Genomic DNA, 26,472 nt, shown 5'->3' on the forward strand with positions numbered 1-26,472 from the left:
GGCAGGGATGCCTTTTGCTTTTTTAGGCACTTAATAAATGTATTGAATTGAATTGTCTAAATCACACATATCGTCTCCCCCTTCCTAGTTGGACGTTCAATGTTTAACTTGGGTTTATGAGGACCCACAAATCGAATGCTGTATCCTTGTTCCACATTTATACACATTTATGTTGGCAAGGAAGATTTTTATATATGATCCAGCACATCTGGTTTTGCAGTAAATTTCTAAGCATCTCTCTTAGTTCTGGGCCCTTGCATGTCCATGTCATGAATGCCCTCACTTCTTACCTCCACCTTTTAGAATCCCAAACTCCCTTTGAATTTAATTTCTAACACTCTGGGGAGAGTTTTGCTCTGGTGGAGCTGAATTGAATTAAACAAATATCTATATAGTACTTTCAATATTATATTCAATATTTCTATACTACTTTATATAGTATTCAATATTATATAAAATATTTTATATTTATATAGCACTTTCAATATACAAAACAATAGAATGTAGGCTCCTGGAGGGCAGGGAATGTTTTAGTCTGGTCATTGTGTCTTGTCTTTGTATTGTGATTATAATACACAGTAGATACTTGATAAATGGTTTGTAAAGAATGAGAAAAAAGCACTGAGGACTTCACTGGACTTCAATGATAGGCAAGACCTCTAGGCTTGCACAGAGATAGAATCCTATAACAATGTCTGGAGCAGCTGAAGAAATTTTTAGGTCTTTAAGGTTTTGGATACAATATAGGAGTGGAGGGTTGGGGAAAGGATGGGGTGTCAAATGTCAAGGTCATCTACATCCAGGACTGTGTCCCATGTTGCTGCCATAGGAGGGGCTCTTGTCAGCCATATCACCCCCCTTGCTAGAAACATCAGGAAATCATGAAGAAGAGGTGCTGGTAGGGATGGTGGTCTGGATGGCCTATCCAACCTTATCTGCCTATCACTACATAGAACATGCCAATGCATGTGGGAAAACTGGGGCACTGATGCATTGTTGGTGGAGTTGTGAGTGCATCCAGCCATTCTGAAGAGCAATCTGGAATTATGCCCAAAAAGTTATCAAACTGTGCATACCCTTTGATCCAGCAGTGTTTCTACTGGGCTTATACCCCAAAGAGATACTAGAGAAGGGAAAGGGACCTGTATGTGCCAAAATGTTTGTGGCAGCCCTGTTTGTAGTGGCTAGAAACTGGAAAATGAATGGATGCCCATCAATTGGAGAATGGCTGGGTAAATTGTGGTTGGTATATGAATGTTATGGAATATTATTGTTCTGTAAGAAATGACCAGCAGGATGAATACAAAGGGGCTTGGAGAGACTTACATGAACTGATGCTAAGGGAAATGAGCAGAACCAGGAGATCATTATACACTTCAACAACGATACTGTATGAGGATGTATTCTGATGGAAGTGGATCTCTTCAATAAAGAGAAGATGTAATTCAGTTTCAATTGATCTAGGATGGAAAGAAGCAGCTACACCCAAAGAAAGAACACTGGGAAATGACTATAAACTGCTTGCATGTTTGTTTTTCTTCCCGGGTTATTTCTACCTTCTGAATCCAACTCTCCCTGTGCAACAAGAGAACTGTTCGGTTCTGCACACATATATTGTATCTAGGATATCCTGTAACCTATTTAACATGTATAGGACTGCTTGCCATCTGGGGGAGGGGGTAGAAGGAGGGAGGGGGAAAAAATCGGAACAGAAACGAGTGCAAGGGATAATGTTGTAAAAAAATTACCCTGGCATGGGTTCTGTCAATAAAACGTTATTAAAAAAAAAAAAAAAAAAAAGAACATGCCGATACATAGGATTGGGTAGGATTTGTGATTCCTTCTGTATGAGGAACTTCTGGTGTAGGAGTTTTCCTGTAGTTTAAAAGTTATTGTTCAGTTGTTTTCACTCATTTCCCACTCTTCCTGACCCTTTTTTTTTTTGGGGGGGGGAGGCTGTGTGTTTGTGTGTGTGTGTGTGTGTGTTTTGTTTTGTTTTGGGTTTTTTTTTGGCAATGTTACTTCTCTAGTTCATTTTACAGCTAAGGGAACTGAGGCAAATAGAGTTAAGCTACTTGCTCAGGTCACACAGATAATGTGTCTGAGGGTGGATTTGATCTTCCTAACTCCAGATTACAGCACTCTATCCACAACACTAACTAACTGCCCCTAATTTAGTAGTCTTAATTTAATTACCTAATTGCCTGAGGTTCAGGAAAAGTAAGGGTCATAGTAGGAAATAAGGATCGGTGGCTGTATTTGAATTCATATTATCCTGATCCAAGCCCAGCACTTTCTCTAGCAGACCAGATCACCTCTACCATGCCTAAAAGGTTTGAGAAAATCCTTAAATGAAATTTTCCTCATATTTGCAATCCTAAGTGGTATAGTAGATAGAGAGCCAAGCTTGGCTTGACACCTCTTGCCTACCTGCCCCTAGAAAGGTCTTTCAGCTTCTCAAAAACCCAGTAATTCAGTTCTCGAAGTCTAAGTGAAGAACTGTAGCAGATCTTCACTGCTGGAGGGAATTTCCCAATTGGCAATTCCCTATGCTAATGAAATCACAGATCAGGACCACCGCTCCTCCAATTACTATCCTAACTTTTGACTGTGTAAAATGGACTTATATTCAGAAAAATGTGAGTTTTGTACAACCAGGTCCTTGGAATAGATCTATGTCAGATTGGGCAGGGTCATGGAGAAACTTGGGGATAGGGAGGAGAAAATGCATGCAAGCCAGCTGATATGTACATCTGGAAAATGAACCCACTGATCTGTCGGGGTGATCTTGGGAGGGAAGGGAGGTTCACCTTCTTCCTTTCTTGAACACCTTGAATATTTCTTCTTCCTTTTCCCCTTGGCACTGATGAAAAAGTTGGGAAAAAATAGTTCCTCTAGTATATTAAAGATACAACAATAAGAAGTGTATTTTGTAAAGAGGTCCTTTACCATAGAGACAGGGTGGAAAGGGGACTGGTTTTGGAATGAAAGCATCTTCCTCTACCAGCTATTTCCTATGTGATCTTGGATGGGTTAGTGAAACTCTTCCTCTTCTATAAAAGGAACTCATTGCATTAGATGGTATCTAAGGTCCTCCAGAACTAGCATGCTTTCTCACTGTTCCACTTTTTATGCAAAAAAGGAGGGAGACTATTTCTACAAAAATCTAACAGCAGGTGTTTTGGTTGAGGAAACAAAACACTATTGGATATGGCGGTCTCTCCAGGTGGGATGATCTTTTCTACAATTATATAATGAAGTTGACTGGTTCTCACTCAGACACTGGAAAAGGTACTCTGGAAAATTAATTTACTCTTGAAAAACTGATCAGTCAGGACTTTGCTGCTGAGCATAGGTAGTGAAGTGGGCTAATCATCTGATTAGATGAGGAAAGAAGCTGGATTTCCTTGGGGAAATTGTAATGACACAACAAAGGTTGCATTGTTTTCTTGACTGTATTTTCAGATATTGCTTCATATCTGTAAATTACATAAAATGTAGTAATAATAAAAACAATAATCATAGCAATAGCTAGCATTTCTATAGTACCTACTCCAGCCTAGGCTGTGTAGTATTGATCTTCACAACAACTCTGGGAGGTGGGTGCTATTGTTATTCTTATTTTAAAGTTGAAGAAACTGAGATAGAGAGAAGTTAAGTGTCTTTCCCAGGGTTACACAATTAATAAGTATCTGAGGCTGAATTTGAATTTAAATCTTCCTGATTTTAAGCCCAGTTCTCTATCCACTGTATCACTTAGCTGCCAAAAATGAGACAATGTCTGATGAACTGAAGTTGAATCTCACTCTGAGGATATTGCAGCAATTTATGGTGACTGTGAGTGACTTAAATATATAATTATACAATTATAAATGAGGAATTGTCCAGAAGGAACCATCAAAGAATGTATTATTGGAGAAGCATAGGTCTGGGGGGGGGGGGGAAGGGATCATGAGATCATAGATCAGAGCTAATAGAGATCTTCAAGGCCATCAGACTCAGCCTTTAACAAAAAAGTTAACTGAAACCTAAAGCACTGAGATCAACAGGTAGTAAGTGTCCCAGCCAGACCTTCCTTACCTGGAAGTTTAGTGTCCTGTCTATTAAATCGCCTGATTGGTCACCTGGTGAAAGCATGAGAAAACAGATAGACACACGTGTGCTCTGTTGCTATCCACATGATGGCAAGAGAAAAAGAGGAAGACATTTGTCTTGTTTATTGGACTCCCAGTAGTGGATTTATGGGAGAACATGGACAAACATCACCCAGGATGGGTTGCAACTTGCATTGTTGGAGGGAGTATCAACATCCTTGAGATCCTAGATCCCCTGGAATACTGAGTCATAGGACCACAGCATCGCAGATGGACTTAGTTCATCCATACTCTGCATTTTACAGATAAGGAAACTGAGGACCAAAGAGGTGACTAGCTTCTCTGATTCCCAACCCAGAACTCTGTCCAACTGCTCCATGCTGACAACCTGTTGGGAAGCATTTAGGTTGGTTTGTGTTCTTGCTGGAAGGTAGTGGATAAGGTTGCTTCTAAGACCACAGTCAAAAGAAAAACTTGAGTTGGTGAAGAAAATAGCAATGCTCATTTGAAAGACTTCTCCATGGCATTAATTCCTCCCCAAACCTATCCGGAATCATAGGGTTGGAGGAAGAGTCAAGGGCAATATGAGTCATTCCGATCTGAAATACTGTTCTGTAAGGAGCTGGAAGAAACAGTCATGGTGGAAGAAGGTCAGGGATACCCAAAGGCACTGAATGTAGAATATGACGATAGTGCCACCCCATCTATTTCTAATCATCTGACAAGAGTCTCAGAAAAATCATGAAATGAGTTTAGCATTAAGAGAGGTGACCCTTTGGCCATTTGTCACCCTCTACCTGGGTTACCATTTTTAACTGACCTAAAGTCCTTGGCCAGAAACCTATCTCTGGTTATTGGTGAGCCCATGCTGAAAATGTAGATCTAACAAAATAATGTTTTCTGGCTTGATCTTAATGGTGTTTATAATAACCGTTTTGAATGCTTGCATCAAAGTTTTTGGCACTCATTCTCTTGCCTCTCCCCTCCCCCCAATTAAATCACCGAGAAAAAAAGTATAAAATGATTAGTTCTTGGCTAAACAAATGGTAAAGGTAATGGTTAGATTAATATGTTTTTAATGAGCCCTTTTTTGGGGGGGGGGTGAAAATAGAGGAATAAAAAAAATGAAATGACTAGATGGAGGCCGTACCTCCAAAAAAAGTCAAGTTTAATGATAAAGCTGGTCTCCAAGCACCAGCCAGAATGGATGGAGTTTGAATAGGATTTAAAAACCCAACTGTGTGCAGAAATTAGAGTTTTGCCCCTGAATCATATGGAATTACAGTGCTGGATGCGTGCGCCGTGCCTACACAATGAGGCCCAGAGGAAGCTGCTATTTCTGTTGGTTTTATTAAACCAACCAAGCAATTTAATTCCTTTGTTCGGGAGAGTTCTACTTCATTGATTAACAAAAGCAGGGATATAATTTTTTCAGCCTTTTTGAAAAGCCTGAAATGTCAAGCCTTTTAAAGCAGATTATTCTGCCTCTGTGCAGTGAATACAGCCAGAGTAACCTTTTGTCTACAATTAAATATTCTAGCATAAATATAAAAGAAAAATCAGAGATGGGGAAGATTGACTCACGAGAGATTGGAGAGGTAGATTCACACAGTGATAGTGCAAGCAGCTTGCTTCTAATTAAATATGCGACTGAGTCTCAAAGCATTTTGCTTTCAGCCGCAGAGAGAAGAAGCTGCCCAAGAATGGGAAGGAAGAAATATATCACATCATCTGTCTGTCCGCAGGCTTTCCTTGGGGTTTATGAAGGTATTTTAGAATTTTTATATTGGCATTTTTCACGGGAGATAAAGGTGAACTCTCAAGGGCAGTCAGGCATCAGTCTTGAAAGTTTGGGCTGCCTTGTTGGTACACTGTTCTCACTTTCATAGTTTTCTTATTCATCAACAACCGGAGATTAATATCCGGGCTTTGTTTTTATGGTTGGCGCAACTGTCTTACGGTATTGTCGGGAATCCTGTGATGCTCTCAGTGACCTTTTTTTTTTTCTGTTTTGAACCAAATTGGGGGTAGGGGTCGTTATTGATTTTTCTTTCTTTAGACAAGTGCTATGATAAAAAATTTTTTAATGCATATTTTGGTGTCTGTACCTGAGGAGTGTGAACCCAGAAAGCAAAATTCAAGTATCCTTAGCCATTTTTAACAAAAATGCATTTTAGAAAATGATAAGGTTTGCAGTCGGAGTCTTAGCTTTATTTATATTCATAAGCCTTTCATCTTTATACATACTCAGGGCATTTTCCTTGGAGTACTTAAATATGGCACTTAGAAAATGCTGATGACATAAAATATGGTTGATCCGCTTAGGGTTTGCTGCTTACACAGAAAATATTTGGAAATAATAAGAACTGAAATTTCTTGCCTCCATAACTTTACCTTTCTATTTTAGATCCTGACATTGTTGGAATTATTGAAACTACTTTGGGCAACTTTGTCCCATCATGTCTCATATTCACTTAGGAACTCCCCCCCACCCCCCACCATGGATGAAATTTGCATTTTGATGCAGAAATTTGTATGAAAACCCTTGAGCTCAGATTCGACTGAAACAACATTATATGGTCCAGTTGGCTCTTTCCTTTTATGCTATTTTATATAGAATGTGTCATGTTTTCTGTATACAAAAGCATTCTTTGCATTTTGGAAGCTTGACACTAGGGATGGAATAAGATTTAGATATTAAGTTAATAGTTTTCAGTATTCCCAAATTCATTTGGATTACAATTGAAAGGGAAGAATAAAACTTAACATTTTCACTTCTAGGCATAAAAAGGTCTTCTCTCTTCTCTTAATAAGAAACTTTGTTATAAGTAGCACATTTCCCATCAAAGGGAAGAAAACTTTCAGGAATATCACAGAAATTATTTACCTGTCCTACCCACCCTCACCCATATTGATTTAAAAAAAAGGCTTTATACAGACCATAATCTGGACAAGAAGAGAGCAGATGTTTCTGTATTTTATGCTATCAGCATGAGTCTTTTTGAAGGAAGGAAGAAGAATTCCTTTGGTTATTAATTTCAAGTCCATTTCAAAGCAAGCTTTTATTTTTTTGTGTGCTCATCTTTCTCATCAATTGTAAGAAATTAGGAAACCTGAGTTGGGAAGGAAAAAAATCATCAGAACAGCTTGAAAATCAAAAGGGTTCAGGCAGATTCATAAGGACTGACAATTAGCTATCAGGATTTGCCACTGCTATTGGCTCTAAATTCATACTAGGAGAAGAGTTGTGGGATTTTTAAAAAGCGATGCTTTTATCTAAGATTCAGGGTAAATAATTTAGCATCAGATCTAGATTCTTGTTATGTTTATATTCATACATATCAGTGGATTTGTATGTATCTCTAGCAGAATTTATAACACCTTCTAGATTTAAAATCAGTGTCCCTTGCTTAGGGAAGGCTGAAGGGTGTTGAGGTATTTTGGAGATATAGGTAGCTATTTTGACCAAGTATTTTTCAGTGACAGAGTCAACAACATTATTGACCTATAATTTCTCTGGCACAAATAAAACCAAACTAAATTCCCAATTCTAACCAATAAAAAATCTTTTGAAAAATTTCTGCTTAATCCTGGAATTTATAGTGGATAGCCTGACTCGAATTGTTAATATTTCAGTGATGGAGCACATAACTGTCGTAGAGATCTACTTATATTTCAAAATCTTCTCTGTGCAGGTAGATAAGCTTTTGCTCCATAGTCCATATCCTGAGAAGATAATTTATGATTTGGAGAGGGGTGGAGGTTGAAGGGTGTCAGTAACTCAAATTGTTTCTAAAGTTCCATGACAAGAAGCTAAAACAGGATGGTCCCTTCTGAAATTCCAGGCTAACGCCGAGCAATTTCTGGGTACCTTGGCTGACGAGCTGTCCTTGGTGCCGGTGTCTTGGAGCTTTTGGAACCATGTGTATTTGCTTAAGATATTTCTTAAGGACAAATCTGGATAGATTCTGACATCCTTTTTGCCTATGTAGTAGGCAACAAATTTATTATCAGTCCACATTTAAGAGAGGAACTTGAGAGATGTTTAAAATTTCTTTATTTAAATTTCTTTTATTATTTTGTTTATTGCTATACAAAAACTGTTGCTTTCCTCTAACAGCCGGCCTTATGACAGCCTGTTCAAATGTCTGATCCTCTAGAATGTTTTGATAGTGTTTACCAATAATAGAGTAAAAGCCGCCCACATCAGCACAGAAACAAACATACATTTTCCTGGCATCTGAATTCAGATCTGTCATGCTCCACATTCAGTTCCTTCCTTCCTTCTTTTCTCTTTTTTTTTCCTTCTAAATTCTTTCAAGGGTTCCTATGACAGCTTATCCTGCCTGCTTAAGTAAGGGTCATATCAATGTTTTTGGATTTTATTTTTAAAAAATCTAACCTATAAAAATATCACACATTGAGTAGAGAGGCTGGAGGAAATTCAGGTCAATTAATCACAAATTAGAGTCTATTCTCCCATCCTTTCATGTTTCTACTTGTGAATTATTCTTTTATATTCAGTGCTGTCCTTTGATAGCAAAGTTTTTTGTTCCATGTAGAACAATTAATTCCAGTGGAAATAGTACATTCTGCAAATGTGAAAATCCTCTCGTCCCACATCATTACACATGAAATCATTTGGTGATTTCCTGTCTTTAACTTGTACATTTAAAATTTGAATTATCTATCTGGCAATATATGTGCATATCTATATATATCTAATATATATGTATAACATAACATATTTTACTGAGAAACTGGAAGTCTTAATGGCATCCCCAAATTCATCAGGTGAATAGTACAGCTATTCCTGAAAATCTGTACATGAGGTGGGAATGAACAATTCAGAGGACAAATATAGGAAAACATAGGGAAATTCCTCTCAAAACAATTTTGAGTTTAAGTGGAAATTATAGAATCTTCCAAAAGAAACTAACATATATTTTCATACTTGGTCACTTTGTTGCATAGATGAACACTGGGGAAGATGGGGAAGAATACGTACATGTTAGGACTCAAATTTTTTAAAAAATTACATGTGATCTTATTTTTTTCTAAATTAAGATCTGCTTTTTTCCTTTCTCAATTGAGAGACTAAGAACAAAATTCATATTATCAAAGTGAATAGTCAAGCAAAATGAATTCTTATATTGGCCATGTTTGGAAAAATTATGTCTCATCTGCATTCTGAGTCCATCACCTCTCTATCAGGAGGTGGGTAGCCTGCTTTGTTTTGAAAACTCAAACTTTCTCACTGTTATCATACCCAGTGCTTATTTAGTTCCTTGTCTTGCTCATTTGTAGATCCTTAAAAAATTCTTGTTGCCTTGCCAATTATCAGGAATCATTTACAAAGAGTGTCCTTTTGTGCTTCAATGAGAAACGATTGTCTTTTGGGTGGGTGTGGTTCTCATCTCTGATTCTTAAGGATGATCCAGTAAAATTTAAATTAACCTTTATAGAAGTAATTAATACAATGCTTCCATATCCACTTAAATATTTAGCAAACTCAAAGGAAAAAATAACCACCATCAAAATAGTTTTAAGGTTATGAAATGAAATTGTCTTGGCGTATTCCTTCATTTCACAAAATTTTAAAATAGTTCCTTTGTGTACACTAGCAAGGATGAGCAGATAAACACTCTGACTGCATGAGAACCTCCTGGTCAGCCTGGGGACTGATCTTCACGCAAATAACTGTCCCCATTTAGTGGATGGAATAGATACGTGACAGGACGGTCATGGAAAGCATAGGCTTCAAGTGAGAGTCTACAATTTTCTTCTGACTCAGTGTGTGTGTGTGTGTGTGTGTGTGTGTGTGTGTGTGTGTGTGTGTGTAGGGGAGAGAGAGAGAGAAAGAAAGAGAGAGAAAGACAGAGACAGAGAGAGAGAAAGAGAGAGAGAGAGAGAAAGAGAGAGAGAGAGAGAGAGGGAGGGAGGGAGAGCATGTGTGAAATAATGTTTACTCAGACAGTAGAGTGTTTTCAGTCAGATGCTTAGAAAACCAAAGATTTTTTCTTATCTCCCTAGAATCTAGTGATAATCAACTATTTATTTTTGGTGGAGAGGGAAAAAAAGGGCAAGTGATGGTCAGTTTAGCCAACTCTGTAGCTAGGGTCCATGGAGAGAACTATTGCAGAATAGGCAACTTCTGGATTATGAAGAATGCAATAGGAAGGAAAACCTGGGACTTCTTTTCCCCATTTGTTTGACTCAATGGTATAGTTAGACACCTACTTACAATGGAGTTAATTGTCCTTTGGGTTGGCTAGATCCTTACCTGTAATGATCATGTCCTATGCTATTCTGTGTTTCTTCAAAGATGCTCAGTGATTTAATTCTTATTTCACAAACTAGGATGCTTGAAAAGCAAGATGGCCACAGATGTGCAAAGGGTTAAATTTTTCAGAGCTGGGATGATTTGTGCATGTTGATGCTTCGCCATAATTTTTTGGGCTGGTTTATTTATGTAGTTTGTATTTATATGCATTCCAGCTATGATACTGGAGGATGACTGGCTGGATGCATCAGATAAGGTTGAAAACTCTCCCTCCCTTCTGCTGAACCCAAGTACAACCTTAAGAAGGAATTAGATTTTCAGGGGGTCTTTAGAAAAAGAATACTCAGAGGTTAGGTGAATATCCAAAATAGTGATTCCAAGCACTGGGGATGGTGGGTAAAGGAAAATGCAGTGAGCCAGTTGAAGAAGTAGATGAAAGGAGAAGAGAGATTTGTTTGGGCAGAGCTGAGAGAGAAAAGAAGTCTGGCAGTGGAGCTGAGCAGGAAGTAGATCAAGGCAGGCGTCAAGCTTTGGTGGCAAGGTTGGTTTCGGCGTAAGGAGTGATGGGCAACAGGAGCAAAAGGAAGATGAAAATGGACAAATCCAAAGGAAGAGTTCTTGCCACCAAAGTCTTTGGAACTGTCAAATGTCTCGATGTCAGAAGCTGATAGGATTTTATCAGTGGGAATGACAATGAAGAAGAGACATGACCATCTGCTTTGCTGATATACTTAGGATGGAACCTTTCCATCTGACTTGTGACTGAAACTTTTGTGTTTTTATCTTCTCCCATTAGAATTTGAAAACAGAGGCTGTCTTTATTTATTTTTCTCTCCTCAGTGTTTTGTCCATAGTACATGTATATAGTACATAGTAGATGCTCAATAAATGGTTGATTCAGTCATTCATTCGGAAGGATGTCCAGAGAAAGGACTTCGCATGAGAATAAAGAGGAAAGACTAGATAAGGGGATCTTTTTAAAGAACTGGCTAGAGGTTAGCCAGGGAAGGGATATTGAAAAATCAGAGGAGATCAAAGATTTGGAAGTGAGTCAAAACAATAGTTTTTCCTATGAGTTTGCACCTATTACACTTTCTAGTTTCCTTTAAAGCACAGCCTAAATATCATTTCTTGTAAGAAGAAAAGTGTTAACTGTCTTGATTCCTTGCCTCCTTCATATCAGCATGCTTTCTTTCTAGAAATTATTGTTATTATATTGTATATTCTTTGTATTTGTTTAGTTGGGTGCCTTCCTTTTTTTTCTCACCTAGTGCTTTGTTATATAGTAGATGCTTAATAAAGCCTTATCTATAGTAGGTGCTTAATGCGTGTTATTGAATTAGGACCAGGTCTGAATTGAGCTGTCAGTGTATAGTTTTGCTGATAATCAGGAAATACAGCTTTCCCCTTTTACTAAAATCACTTAAAAAAATCTTAGTGTTTATTAATGGCCTTCTGATAAATGTCCATTTTTGGATAGGGCCACCTGTTTGTAAATAGAAAGAAATGTCTGGCTAAGAGTGAGAAAATCTCTCCAAACTTGGGTATGTCTATTTGCAAATGAGCAGAAAAGACCTGACCAAATGCAAAGTAGCTTCTGAAGCCTCTTTCCCTATAGTATTACAACACTGTCGTTAAGGAATAAAGTTCTCTTTTTTTGATAAACTTTGAGGGATGAATTTCAAACTTTGGACAGAAGTTTGGGTTTTGGATTTGGTATTTTGTTTTTGCTTTCTTGCAGTTCCTCAGAATGGGGATGATAATGGGGCCTATCTCATAGGGGGTGTTTTGAGGTTCAAATGAAAGAATATTTATAAAGCCATTAGCCTAGTGCCTAGCACAGTAGGTATTTAATAAATGCTTATTCTTGGTATTCTTATTTTGCATATGTATATTTATGTACAGGTTGCTCCATGACTCCTGAACACCAGCTTCAAAACATTTAGCAAAGCAATGGGAAAACATAGAGGGAAAAAAGCTCTAAAATTCAATAGTTCAAGAATTATTTGTTATTGTCATTTTATAAAAAAGGAAATTGAGGCAAACAGGGTAAAGTGATTTGCCCAGGATCACACAGCTAGTTAAGGTCCGAAGCTGGATTTGAACCCATAAAGATGAGTCTTTTCCACACCTGCCATCTAAATGCTTGCAGAATAGTTCATGATTAGCACAAAATTAAACATTTTCAGTCAGGTCTGACTCTTTGTGGTCCCATTTGGGGTTTTCTTGGTAAAGATCCTGGAATGGTTTGTCATTTCTTTCACCAGCTCATTTTACAGATGAGGAAATTGAGACACCCAGGGTGAAGTGCTCACACAGATAAGAAATATCTGAGGTCAGATTTGAATTCAGGTCTTCCTCCCTCCTGGAGTTCTATCCCTTGCATCAGAAGCAGGATTTGAATGCTTTCCATGATATCACTTCCCTACTCAGGTAACCTTGGGTTCAGGTGAGATGTGAATAAGTGGCAAGTAGTTTTAGTTAGATCCAGACTAATTTATTTACCCAAGATACCAATGGGTTTCAAGTTACATAATTAAATTATTGGGGCACTTAAACTAGCTTCAAAATTACTCCAAATCACCAGAGACAAACACTGCCTCCATATCCTAAGCCCAGACTGCTTTTCTTAGGAATCATCTCTTCAGTCATGGTCTACTGACTACATAAGGTCTTTCTAATCTTGGGAGTGGCCCTTTAATCTTTGGGCAACTATGTGGGGTACAGTGGATAGGACACTGGACCTGGAGTCAGCAAGATTTATCTTCCGGAGTTCCAACCTAGCCTTAGATATTTACTAACTGTGTGATCTTGGTCAGGTCACTTAAACTTCTTTGTCTCAGTTTCCTTATCTGTAAAATGAACAGGAGAGAGAAATGACAAACCATTATTTTTTACTTAGAAAACTCCAAATGAGGTCATGAATAATTGGCCACGACTGAAGCAACTGAACAACAACAATAACTTTAAATCTTCCTGTCTAAAGCTGTTGTCTTATTTAGGGCGAGGATCTGGGGTTTGTTTTTTTTTTTTTTTAATTGGGAATTTCAGTGCTGTCTTGAATGATAGTTTTCTCTGCTGACCTTACTCATCATCTCCCTGATATTTCCATTTTGCCCAAATTGATTTTCTCTCCCCTTGTGCTCAGTTCTCCCATCCCTCGGTCTGTGCTTTTTCCCAGGCCCTTTCGGAAGCCTAGGACTAGCCACTATACCAGTCCATCGGTAAGCATCCATTAAGTGCCTTTTGTGTGCCAGACCCTATTCCAGGTGCTGAGAACGTAGAGACAAAACAAGAAAGCAATCCCACCCTGGAAGAGCTTCTAGTCTAGAGAGAAAGGAAAAATGATCAACATGGACCTATGTGATCTAGCAGTCAGTCAAGAAACCAGAGTTTAGCAAGTCCCACCATATATTAAGCACCATGCTTGAGATTAAGCCTGACACTTGGAATACAAAGGAACTCAAGAAGCTAGTTAGATTCTATTCAGAGAGACAATAGACAAGTGTTTATAAAATAAAGGGAAAGGAACAGCGGTTGAACCTCTGATTTTATTGACATGGAAGATTCCTAAAGGAGCAACGTCCATCCACTAATGCAAGTTGACATCTCTGCAACTTAAAGAGTATTGCCTGAAAGTGATCTACCCAGGGTCATATAGTAAGTAGATAGTAGAGTCTTCCTGGCTCCAAAATGCCTATTACTAGGTGGGAGTCAAGCACTCAGGTGTTCTAGGGGAAGGAGAACAAGGCACAGACTGCCAACACCTGGGCTGTGTTTTGGCTTTGATGTGGATCACCCAATGCATTAAGTGGGAATCGCTTCATATTTTTGTCTTTTTATCTCCAGCACCTAGCACAATGTCTGCCATATTGTTATTGCTGCTCAGTCATTCAGCTATATGACTTTTTTTTTCCTGAGGCAATTGGGGTTAAGTGACTTGCCCAGGGTCACACAGCTAAGAAGTGTCTGAGGTCAGATTTGAACTCAGGTCTTCCTGACTTCAGGGCTGATGCTCTATGTACTGCACCACCAAGTTGCCCCATGTCATATGTCTTCCCAGATTTCTTCATATTCTTCATGTTTGTTATTGGTATAATTAAATATCAGTTTTTTTCCTAGCTAAATCATGTTGCTGAGTTCAGCCCTTCAGTAACTCCTAACTGTTTTCCAAATCAAATGCCACCTTCTGAAGGCTACCTCCAAAGATGGCCCTATACTACTCATCCGTTCTCATTTCCTGGTTCTTTCAAATGAAACACGAAGAACTGTAGGATTTACATTGACCGGATTTCTTCTACCACGTTTCCTACAGATAATTTGCAATTCCATTTCTCAAGTTTAAGGTTACCGTGAAGTACAGCTATATTGTATCACCAGGATAATGATGTTAAAAAAAAAAAAGTTTCAGGAAATCCTTCGGGCTCATTAAAAACATGGCCCAATTCCCCAAAGGCAAACCAGTTTGTCCTGTTCAATTCCATGCCTAAGTTACTATTTTACATATAGTCACTGTTTCACTATGAATTGTCCAAGTTGGTCTGGACAGTAGACTTTTTTCATTCACTGATTACTTCCAGTATCGATAGGTCACTCTTTGGAGTAATTCTGGTTCTCATTTAGGAAGCTCTACAAGGTTCTGGGGCTTAATGCAATCAATACAATCAGTATAATCAGGACTGGTATAGAGGCTAGTCATAGGCTTCCGAAAGGGCATGGGAAAAAGCACAGACCGAGGGATGGGAGAACTGAGCACAAGGGGAGAGAAAATCAATTTGGGCAAAATGGACAAATCTCTTAGACTTCATTTTCTCATCTGTAAAATGGGGACAATAATTCTTGTCCTGTATCCCTCATGGAAGGTATGTGAGCTTTGAGAGGTCATCATCTTTGGATTTTGGAACCAAAAAAGTCCTTAAAATTCATGTAGTGCAACCTCTCTGTTTTATGGAGTCAGTATGTGATCGAGGCAGAACTTGAATCCAAGTCTATAGCTTTGGAGCCAGTTCTTTAATCACGTGACTACACTACAAACTATAAGAGAAACATCAGTATTTGGTGGGGGTGCTCAGAAATGCCTCACGAGGAAAGTTTCCTATATACTGAGCTTTGAAGGAAGTCAGACAAAGGAGAAAAATAAGCATTTATTAAGTGCTTACTGTGTTTGTTGATTGATTGACTGGAAAAAAAAGAGAAAAAAAGTCTATGACTGGCACCTTGTTCACATAAGGACTTATGTGAAATTTGGCTAATTGTTTTGTACTTTTTGACTATGGAGTTTAAAAATACTTGGATTCTTTTAATAGGAATATGTACATGTACATGTATGAATGTGTATGTACACACATATCTATCTGTCCACTTATCTATCCATCCATCTAGCCTTCTAGCTATCATTTCCATCCATATTTCTTGCTCTCTCCCTCTCCCTCCCTCCCTATCTCTCCTCTCTGTCTCTGTCTCTGTGTCTCTCACTCTCTCTCTGTCTCTTTCTCTGTTTCTGTCTGTCTGTCTGTCTCTGTCTCTCTCTGTCTGTTTCTTCCCCCTCCCTCCCTCTATCTTTCCTTCCCTCCCTCACTCCCCCTCTCTGTTTTGTGCGCACACTTCCTCCTCATTTGACTTTCTTCAAGCTTCAGCTCATTTTCACTGGCAAGAAATTCCATCTCTGACCCTCTCTGGCTGTATGACCCTGGGGAGGCCACAGTTTTTATAAATCTTAGTTTCCTCATCTGTAAAAAGAGGTAATGAGCACACTTTTCTCACAAGGTTAATGTGAAGCTTAAATGAGACAGCATCTGTAAAGTGTCTAAGCAGCTCTTATTTTGGTACCTATGTTGCTATAAAAGATAGTAATTCTGTGACTGTCAGTACCGGTCACATAGTAGGCACTTAATGCATTTTTATTTATTGGTTATTAAAGTGTTTCAAGATCTATGGATAAAAGAAGCAAATCTTCAGCATGATTATTTCTGCAATATGTTAATATGGAACAATATTTCCCAGGAGCAGCTTGGATTGTTTTGAAACACCTCATTGTTGATAAAACACAAGGCATCTGTTTTAATTCTTTCCTTTGCGCCAGAAACATGTTTTTGAATGCAGGACAGCCCTTTCAATTCTGATGCAGCAATGATTTAAGGGTAAGGGATTTTATGAAGGGGAAACAATGTTCTGATGTGTAGTTTGTGGGAGGCTGGAGAGTCTCCACTCTTTTGGGGACTTTGAACTGTGGTTTCCCACTCCTGCAGACTTGGAATTTTAGCGATCAGCTTCTTGAAGCCCTAGGAAACTGGGCTCATGGAACTCCAGCTGATAGGTGCCAGCCAGTCCGTTTAATAATTCAAAACTGGAAATATCAGCCAAGGAGGCTGGCAATCCTATAGGCTGATTGAAGTGTCTCTTCCCGGTAGGGAAGGCTACTTTGAAAACCAAATTAAGAACAGAAAGCTGCTTGGTGATGAGAGACAGCATGAAATAATGCATGAAGCATTGGGCTTGACAGATGAGAGATCTGGATATGAAGTATTCTTATCTGTAAAATGGGACTATCTCGTACTTACTTCATAGTGTTATTATGAGGCACAAATAATATACGTAAAGAGCTATATAAATATCAGCTACAATTATTATAAAGAATCAGGGCAAGGAAGGTTTCCATAGGGAATAGTTTTCTCAAACGAATCTGGTAGGGACCCTTGTCACCTGGTAGGGCACTGGTCCCCCAGATGCACAATGGATAGAGATTTGGATTGAGTCAGAAACAGCTAAATTCAAATTCTGTCTCAAACGATTACCAGCTGTACGATCACGGGGAAGTCACTTAACTATTTGGTGCTTCAACCTCCTTGTTTGTAAGAAAAGGAAGTTGGATTTGATGACATCTGAGGTCCTCTCTAGCTTCAATCAGCCTGAGAGCATCTTGTCTAAGTTTTTTCCCCAAATCTTTCTTCGGTTCTCCAATCTGCTTTTCTGATGACATCAGCAGATCCCAGGTTGCTTCAGGGAAGAAGCAAATGGTTTAGCAGAGAAACATACTGAACTCAGATGACTTGGCCTTTAATACTGGCTCTCCTGGTCAGTACTTTATGACCTTGCCACTTAACCTGTGCTTGAGTTTCCCCATTTGTAAACCTAGGGGGATCAACTGGCCCCATCATATCATAAAATGAGAGCTGCAAGAGCTCGGAGATTTTTGTTGTTTAGTCATTTTCAGTTGTGTCCAACTCTTTGTTACCCCATTCAGGGTTTTCTTGGTAAAGGTACTGGAGTGGTTTGCCATTTTACAGGTGAGGAAACTGAGACAAACAGGGTTAAGTGACTTGGCCAAGGTAACATAGCTAATAAATATCCAAATGTGGATTTGAACTCAGGTCTTCCTGACTCCTGGCCTGGCACTCTATCTACTGGTCACCTAACTATCAATAAGAGTAGTCCAATTCTTTCAATTTATTCAAAGTCCCAAGGAAATGAGCAGCAGAGTAGATCCAGGTTCTTAGTCCTGCTGTTCTGAATCCAGTCTATCACTTTCCACTATATTGACTATAGATGACCTTCAATATCCAAACTAGAACTATGGTTCTATGATCTTTTAGGATTTGAATTTAAATTTTTTTCAACACAACACATAAATACATATATATGTATTCTTTCTTGAATTATCTAGTAGTTTCATTCTAAGTTTTTCTCTTGGACACAATGGATCTTTCCTTATGATGAAATTTGCCTTAATTAAAATATCATATAAAGAGGGAAAGGAATGTAGTTCTAATGAGCCTGATCCTCATAAAATGGGACTTGAGTGTCTTTTTTTATTAAAGTTTTTTATTTTTAAAACACATGCATGGATAATTTTCAATATTCACCCTTGCAAATTTTTTCTCTCTTCATTCTCCCACTCCCTCCTTTAGGTGGCAAGTAATCCAATATATATATATATATATATATGTGTGTGTGTGTGTGTGTGTGTGTGTGTGTGTGTGTGTGTTAAACCTGTACAATTCTTCTATATGTTTCCCCACAAATATTATGTTGCACAAGAAAAATCAGATCAAAATGGAAAAAATGAGAAAGAAAACAAAAAGCAAGCAAATGACAACAAAAAGAGTGAAAAATACTATGTTGTGATTCACAGTGAGCATCTTTTTAATGAGTCTTTGCTATCTTCAACAATGTGATCATATCATACAAATCTTACCTTTACTGAGAATCTCATTTTGGTAGTATTAGAGGATAAATAATGCTATTGCCATTTGTTTTGTATAATGGTTGTTTCTGAAAAAAAAACCCAATAATTTTGGTGAATAATCTGCCTTTAACTTATGTTTTCACTTCAATTTCATTTCTTATGGATATTTGATCAATAATTTCTAAAATCATATATTCTCTTTATTTTTGCTTTCTAGATTCTCTGGAATGGAATTAATAATGTATAAATAAAGATTTAATACTTTAAGAAATCTGCTATTTAAAGGAAATCTGAAATAAATTTTGAACATTTTAATAATCACTTCATAATAATTTATCTTTTTGAGATCAAAGGGGAAATGGAATCCTAAATACAAAAATATTTATAGCAGCTTTAAACTAGAAACTAGAGTGTCTTCTTTGCTGGAATATATGTGGAGTAAATTTGGAATATGGATATAGTGGAATGATATTGTGCTATAAGAAATAATGCAATGGACAGATGCAAAGGAAACTGGGAAGATCTCTTGGAACTGTAGAAAACTAAAGTAAGTAGACCTAGAAGAGCAGTTATATAATGACAACAAAAAATAAGGAAAAAAAAACTTTGAAAAACTTTACAACTTTGATCAATCTAATGATAAATCATAAGACCAGAGGACTGAAAATGGAACTTGGCCTCCATTTCTTGCCCATATCTCTTCCCTCTGCTCCAAACCAATCCTTTCTTTGTTACAAAATAAATAGAGTAATACAAAAGAAATTCATGCTCTGATCATATTCGAAAAGCCTCATTCTACTCTTCTAGTTCATCATCTCTCTATCAAAGGGGAAGTGTGCATAACAAGTTTTATAGATTTGCAGTTATTACATTGTTTGGAATGTAATTTTAAAATTCTTTCAAGTATTTTTCCTCCTTTATATTATAGTGGTTACATTCCTTTACATTTTCTTATATATTTTAGTTTTTCTTTTAGTTTTTAGCTATTGATAAAATCATTCTCTTGCTTCTGCTCACTTCACCTTGTATTAATTCCAAAAGTCTTCCTATTCTGGTGTTTATTTACAAATACATTTTTTGCTCAAATAAAGAGGCACTTTTATACTTAATTAACTATTTAATATTTAATTTTTTCCCTTAATTTGAATGAACAGCTCTCCTGTCAGGATGTCTGCTGTCCCACTGTCCTGCTTGGGTCACTGATGATGGATAGCCTGATGAAAGAAGTTCTCAGGAATGACTTGGTAGAATCCATGAAAAAACATGGACACCCCTGTGTCCTCCCCTTTCCCCGTCAGCTTGGATCTACTTTTTGAACTGGGATTGATTTTAGAGATTATCTTGACCAAAACTTTCCTTTTATATGTCAAGGAACTAGAACCTGAGAGGAAAAATTGGTTGCCTTTCCTTGTTTCTGTCCTTGTTCCTTTTTTCTCATCTCTCTATAGTTTTTCCCTTGATAATCTTATTCATTCACTTTCAAAAAGGCTCCCACATCCATTGCCCTCTCTCCCCAGTGTGGACCTTCCTTCTGAACTTTGGACCTGTGTTTACAATTGTGTCATGGACAGCTCCATCTGAGTGTTCCAGTGACATCTCCCAACTCTCAATATATCTAAAACAGAATAGATAAATCCCTCTTCTTCTCTCTCCAAAATGATTCCTTATTTTGAATTCCTTGTTTTAACCAATGGATCCATTATTTATCAGGTATGAGTTTGAATAGATTATATCTGAGATCTCTCCAGGGAGGAGCTGGACTAGATCTGGAAGTGACCTTATAGGTCATCTATTCCAGTTCCTTGGTTTTACAAGTGAGAAAATTGAACTTCTGATGTGCCATGACTGGCCCATCACCACATAGATGTTAAATGAATTCTGACTTCAAATCCAATTCTCTATACATTAATGCCTTGACAATTTGACTAGTAGATACATGGAACCAGAATTCTTTCCGTATCTGATATTTTATTATTTTACATTCCAAATTTAGATACGCTATGACTTCTTTAAGACAAATCCTAAAATATCCCTATCATCTTGAAGCTCTTTAGCATGTCTATTTTGAATAATTCTAGGCATTTCACTCATGTGTCTCTAAAATATTTTTAGAAGGCAGGTAGGATGAAGTAATGAACAAGAGTATAAAGATCTCTCTTTTTATATGTCCAAAGTTCCCACTGGGTTTACTTTTTTGGGGGGTATGTAGGGAACTTCCACATAAGAAACTACACTGAAGAAGATACACCTTCTTCCAATGCAGTTCATCTAGTCAAATGCCATTTAGAGTCTCATTGAATTGCTCAGGCAGATCAAGTTGATTTCTCCAGGCTCATATAGATGGCTCATGTGGTCAGAGGCAAGACTTGAACCCTAGTCTCATCTCTTTTGTAGAAATCCCATGACTCCTCTCTTGAGAGTAGAGAAGTTAGGATACACAGACACTAAAAATCTGATCTCCAAATCATGGAGCTGTTTCTGCAGCTCAAATCTTGATTCTTGAATCTTTTGTCAAATGTCATGATTGAGTGTTTTACATGGAAATGAGGGCTCTTCAAATAGTCACCCATGCATGGGTTGTAGCATCTTGTTGACAGACTATTACTAACCCACTGTGCTCTTTTTATTTAACACCCAATTTGTATTCTCCTTTTATCCCTGACTCTAGAATCAGTAGAACTGAATAAGTGACCATGACGTGGGAGACAGAAAAAATGGGAGGATATAAAAGACAAATCATCTCTTCCTCACTTTTGCCCAAGATTGGCCCTCCATGACAGATTTGCTTTTTGTCAGATTTTAATGTGAATGGATAGATTAGTACTAAGTGTTAACAGAATAGGGTCAATCGTGTCAATCAGCTCATCTTTGATTCAGGAATCATTACTGAGAGGTAGGATGGCTTAGCAATAGAGCTGACCTTGGAGCCAGGAAGACCTGAATTTTTTTGTGTCACATACTGGTTGTGTGAACTTAGGTAAGTCATATAATTTCTCAATGTTTTAAGCAACCCTCTAAGATTAAAAATTGCAAAGAAAGTGTTGACTTGCATCGATGTAACAGTTTCCCCATATTAATGAAATCATAGGTTCAGTCCTTATCCCAATTATCATTCATATGACATTAGTACATGGCACATTAAGGTTTGCAAAGAGCTTTAGATGCATTTGTTCCTTAAATACTTACAATAATCCTAAGTATAGCTATTATTTTTCTTCTAGAACTTAGAAAGATAAAATTATTTTCCCCTTTCATAATATCCCAAAGCTAGCAAGTATCTGAGGCAAGGTTTTCCTGACTCCAAATCCAGGCTGCCTTCCATTGCACTAGGTTGCTCCTAAAGTTCTAGTCAGCTCACTATTTAAGGCACACCATGATAGGGATGGAATGATGAATTGTAATTGAACAACAACACTCAAACAAACAAATAAAAAAAAGAAAGAATACTGAATTTGGCATTGGAGAAAACCAAAATATTATCTGTATGATCTTGATCAAGTCCCTTTACCTTTTCAGATACTTCAGATTTTTATTTTTAAAATGAGATGATAGGGCCTAACTTAGGTTTATGATTCCATAATTCTGGTGGGAGACCATATGTACAAAGGTGGGAGACAGAGCTCTGAAGTTCAAGCCAGTATGAAAACCTTCACATCATCAGTATTCACTTTGCCAACGATGTCTTTGATTTCCTCCTCTCTTCCAGGACTTAGCTGCATCAATGATGAACTTTCCCTTCCATAGTATTTTCTTTACTGACTCAGTCCTCTTAGGTTATGCCATATTTCATATTATTCACCACATCTTTTAAATGAAAATCCAACCTTCGGATGATGGCACAGTTCCCCCTTAAGCCAGACAGAGCTCTATTCTTCTCTTTTTGACTCAAATCTTAGAAAAAAATAGACTCTGTTTAAATTCTCCATTGCCTCAGTCTGCCTTTTAGTCTTCCTTCCTGGCTTTGTTTTACAGGACTCTCCTTCTCTTCCTTTATATGTCATCTTCCACTGGGATTCCAACTCTTTTCTAATCTGGTTCTGCCTCCAACCATTTGTACATGCCATGCCCATTTGAAGCAATCCCTCCTAATCAGTGAATCTTCCCCATATCCCCAACTGTTAAAATCCTCCTGTTCCTCCAGGACCCAGGTCAGAAGCCATTGCTTTTAGACAATCCCTTTATGGGTAGATCCCACTGTCCCTATCTTTGGTCCTCTCATATCCTTCCTTTTGAACCATCCTGTGCACTTAATCATGTGCTGATCATGTTATCTGTATCTATTTCATTTCTCCATATCAAAACATAAACACTTTGAGGAGAAAGAGTGGGTCCTTAGATCAGATCAGTAGAGGATCTGCTGAACCAACAAAGATCCTGGATATTGGGAGGAATGCTTTTGGGAAAAGAATCACAGATCTCTGTCTTTCTGCCTTTGGCTGGATTAAACTGAGGAGTATTTGGATTGGTCTTCTCCTTCAGTCTGTCGCATCACAACTGTAGCAGCCATTATACAGAATGTAAAATGGGAACTAAAAGAGGAAGCACAAAGGGGTAGAAGAGCTATTGACCAAAAGGATTTGGAGTCAAAACAAGATTTGGATTCAAATCCAGCTTTAGACACTTGTTAGCTTTGTGACGTGATGAAAGGGGAAAGCCATTTAACCTGAGTTCCAGTTTTTTCATTTGTAAAATGAGGAAAATAATGTAGAGATATAATACATGGTTCAACTCTCTTATATACTGGGTAAACTACTAATAATTAATTTTCTCCTCTTCTTCTCAGAGAGTGATTCCCTCAACCAACATGAATTTTCTTGCTAAAGTTCTTGATTCCAGCTGACTTGCTGAAACATAAACAGGCTTGGAAGAGTGCTTGATTTTTTGCAACCGATCTTAGGACATTTTCTCTGGGTAGTCATCAGTGTTCAAAGACCTAAATTCAGTCGCTCCTTCCAAATTCATAAAGATAACATTCACCCCTAACTTGACTGATTCAATCAAAAAGTCTGGACTCTCATCCACATTACTTGGGGTTTTTGATTGTTCAGTCATTTCAACTGTGTCTTGCCTCTTTGTGACCCCATTTGGGTTTTCTTGGCAAAGATACTAACGTGATTAGCCATTTCCTTCTTCAGAATATTTTATAGACTCAAGTTAAGTCTTCCTGACTTCAGGCCCAACACTATTTACTGTATCACCAAGCCACCTATTACTTGGGGTAGGAAGTTTCTAAATCCCAACTTTATACTATGAGCTATGAATGCAGGTAGAATGTGGTGAACATGGGTGAAAAGTCTGGATGACAACATTCACTGAGAACTTTGGTGAAAGATAGATTATTATTTCCTGCTGGAGCCAGGGAAGACTTCTTGAGGCACTTGAATGGGTGATTAATGGTAGAACTCTTAAGAAGCAAAAGTGAACAGAGATTGGAATTTATTCTAAGAAGTGAGAGTGGGAAGCAGCTATCTGGTACAGTGGACAGAGCACCAGCTCTGAAGTCAGGAGGACCAGAGTTCAAATCCAACCGCAGACACTTAACACTTTGTGACCTGAACAAGTCACTTAACCCCATTCCCTCAGGAAAAAAGGAAAGAAAAAAAAGAAAAAAGAAGTGAGGGTGGAGTGAACTAAGTTGTCAAAGAAATAGAAAATAGAATAGAGAATGGAAAGGGGTTCCTTTTGACTGGAGCACAGAACACAGGAAGGGTGTCAGTATGAGATTGAAGGATTAAACATCTAGAGCTGGAAGGTTTCTTCAAGGTCCTGGAGATCAATGGAAGCTTAGGAATATTAAGTAAGTGATCTCCTTAGAGTCACATAGCTAGTAAGCAGCTGAAGTAAGATTTGAACTCAGACTTTCCCCACTTTATTAACAATATCCTCTTGCCTTAGATAAAGTTAGAAAGAGGCAGATTATGGAGGGCCTTAAATACCACTTCTTATCCAAAGGACATAGGATATATGGAAAGACACAAGCATTGACTTTATTTTCTGGGGGATACTTTGGTACTAAAAAATGAAATCATCTCTTGCTGGAAACAGTCCATATTGTTGCTGCTCATACAGTGCCCTTAATTGCAACATTTGAATTATTTTTGGAATGCCAGCCACTGCAATCAAGGGCTTTTTTTCCCATTTTCAGGATTCATTTTTTTTTCCTGTTCCCTAGCTTTCTTGTTTGGATTTCCCCCTCCCCCTACTCTTATTCGTCAGACTTCCCCAGGATCTCTTTTTCTACTGTTTTTCTAACGTTCCTCATCTTTACTGAGTTTTTCTTACCTTCTCTCCCCTCCCACCCTCCCTTGTACCAGACCATTAAACAGATATTTAAAGCAATTATTCTGTTCAGTTTCATTATTGCAATCCTACCGCTTGGGTAATAGCTCACTTGAAAGAATGCTTGGTTCTTTTGACTCCTGCATTTTCTTTCCTGGTTTCAGGAATGACATCTTCCCACCCTCTCATCTGTGTTACTTTTATTATTTACCTGGCCTCTTTTCAATGGTATGAAAGCCTCTGGAATACAAAAGGCCAAATTCCAAGGGGAGACCAAGTCAGTCTGCCCAGGAGGATAATTTTTCAATTAATGATTCTTGGTTTATAAACACCCCAACAAGGAAAATTGAGACCATTTCGTTTCCTCTCAAATCCCTTTTGTGTTCCAGCAACAATATTTTTCATTTCCTACCACTGCATAATTTAGATTGATTCTGATTACATGTTCATATGTAGGCTTTTCCCCATGAGCACAGAAGCAAAGAGCGTATATCCAAATAAAATACTCCTGAACATTCCCTCTTTGATTCTTTCAGTATTCAATATTTGCATTCCCAAGTGGACGGGGGTCTGTTGTCCCTGCTACCATCCTTGATCTCACTATATTATCCTCCTTAGCATTTTGTGGATTTTTCTTTACTAATCATTTTCAGTTGGATTATTATTATTGTTATTGTTGTTTAGATACTTCAGTTGTGTCTTACTCTGGGTGAGCCCATATGGGATTTTCTTAGCAATGATACTAGAGGGTTTCGCCATTTCCTTCTCTAGTTCATTTTACAGATGAGGAGACTGAGGTAAACAGGATTTAAATGCCTTGTTCAGAATCACAAGCTTAGTAAATCTGAGGTCAGATTACAGGAAGATGAGTGTTCTTGACTTTAGACCCAGGACTCTATCTTCTGCATCACCTAGCTACCCAGCTGGGCCTTAGACCTGATGTTATTTAGCTTTCACTTAAGTAGATTTTGAAAAAGAAGCCATATCCTTTTAAGTGAGAAACTTGTTATTCAGTTCAACAAACATTTATTAAGCTCCTGATGTGTGCCAGGAACTAAGTTCTATGCCAGTGATACGAAAAAAAAAAAAAAAAAAGAAGCAAAACCTGCTCTCAAAAAGCTTACTTTTTGTTATAAGAAAACAACATTTAGGATTAGAAAATAAGTACAAACAAATTGGTGATGGTAGTAGGAAACCTTTGTCACTAGCACTAGGAAGATCAGGACAGATCTTTTGAATGCTGAGGTACTTGTGTTGAACCTTCAGAAGGCTCTGGGTTCCAAGAAGAGGAGATGAGAAAAGATAATTTTCGAGACATAGATCAAGGATAATAAATCCAACATGAGAAGGGACCTTGGGGGCCATCTAGTGATGATAACTTAGGATCACAGATTCAGAGATGGAAGGGACCCTGCAGGTCATTTGGTTCAACACTTTCATTTTACAGAAGGGGAAACTGAGAGCAAGAATTTGTCCAGGGTCACACAGAGAACAAGAGGTAGAATGCAAATTGCATTCTCTGAGTTTACAACCAATTCTATTTGACTCTCAAGTCTAGCATATTATTTTTGATAATACATTGCTGCTCATTACTTACACACACCATGTAGGCTGGGATTTGCTGTTGGAGA

General features: G+C 37.9%; 1 long non-coding RNA gene across 1 annotated transcript in view; it reads left to right on the forward strand.

Annotated features, from left to right (window-relative positions):
• Window positions 1-5,766: 5,766 nt before the first annotated feature.
• The window catches only part of LOC127552911 (uncharacterized), a 274,023-nt gene continuing 253,317 nt past the window's right edge, over window positions 5,767-26,472 (forward strand). Inside the window, exon 1 of the long non-coding RNA XR_007951609.1 lies at window positions 5,767-5,861. This is a non-coding gene — a long non-coding RNA (uncharacterized LOC127552911). The remainder of the gene's footprint in view (window positions 5,862-26,472) is intronic.

This window comes from Antechinus flavipes, chromosome 3 (genome assembly GCF_016432865.1).
Source record: "Antechinus flavipes isolate AdamAnt ecotype Samford, QLD, Australia chromosome 3, AdamAnt_v2, whole genome shotgun sequence".
Lineage (NCBI taxonomy): Eukaryota > Metazoa > Chordata > Mammalia > Dasyuromorphia > Dasyuridae > Antechinus > Antechinus flavipes.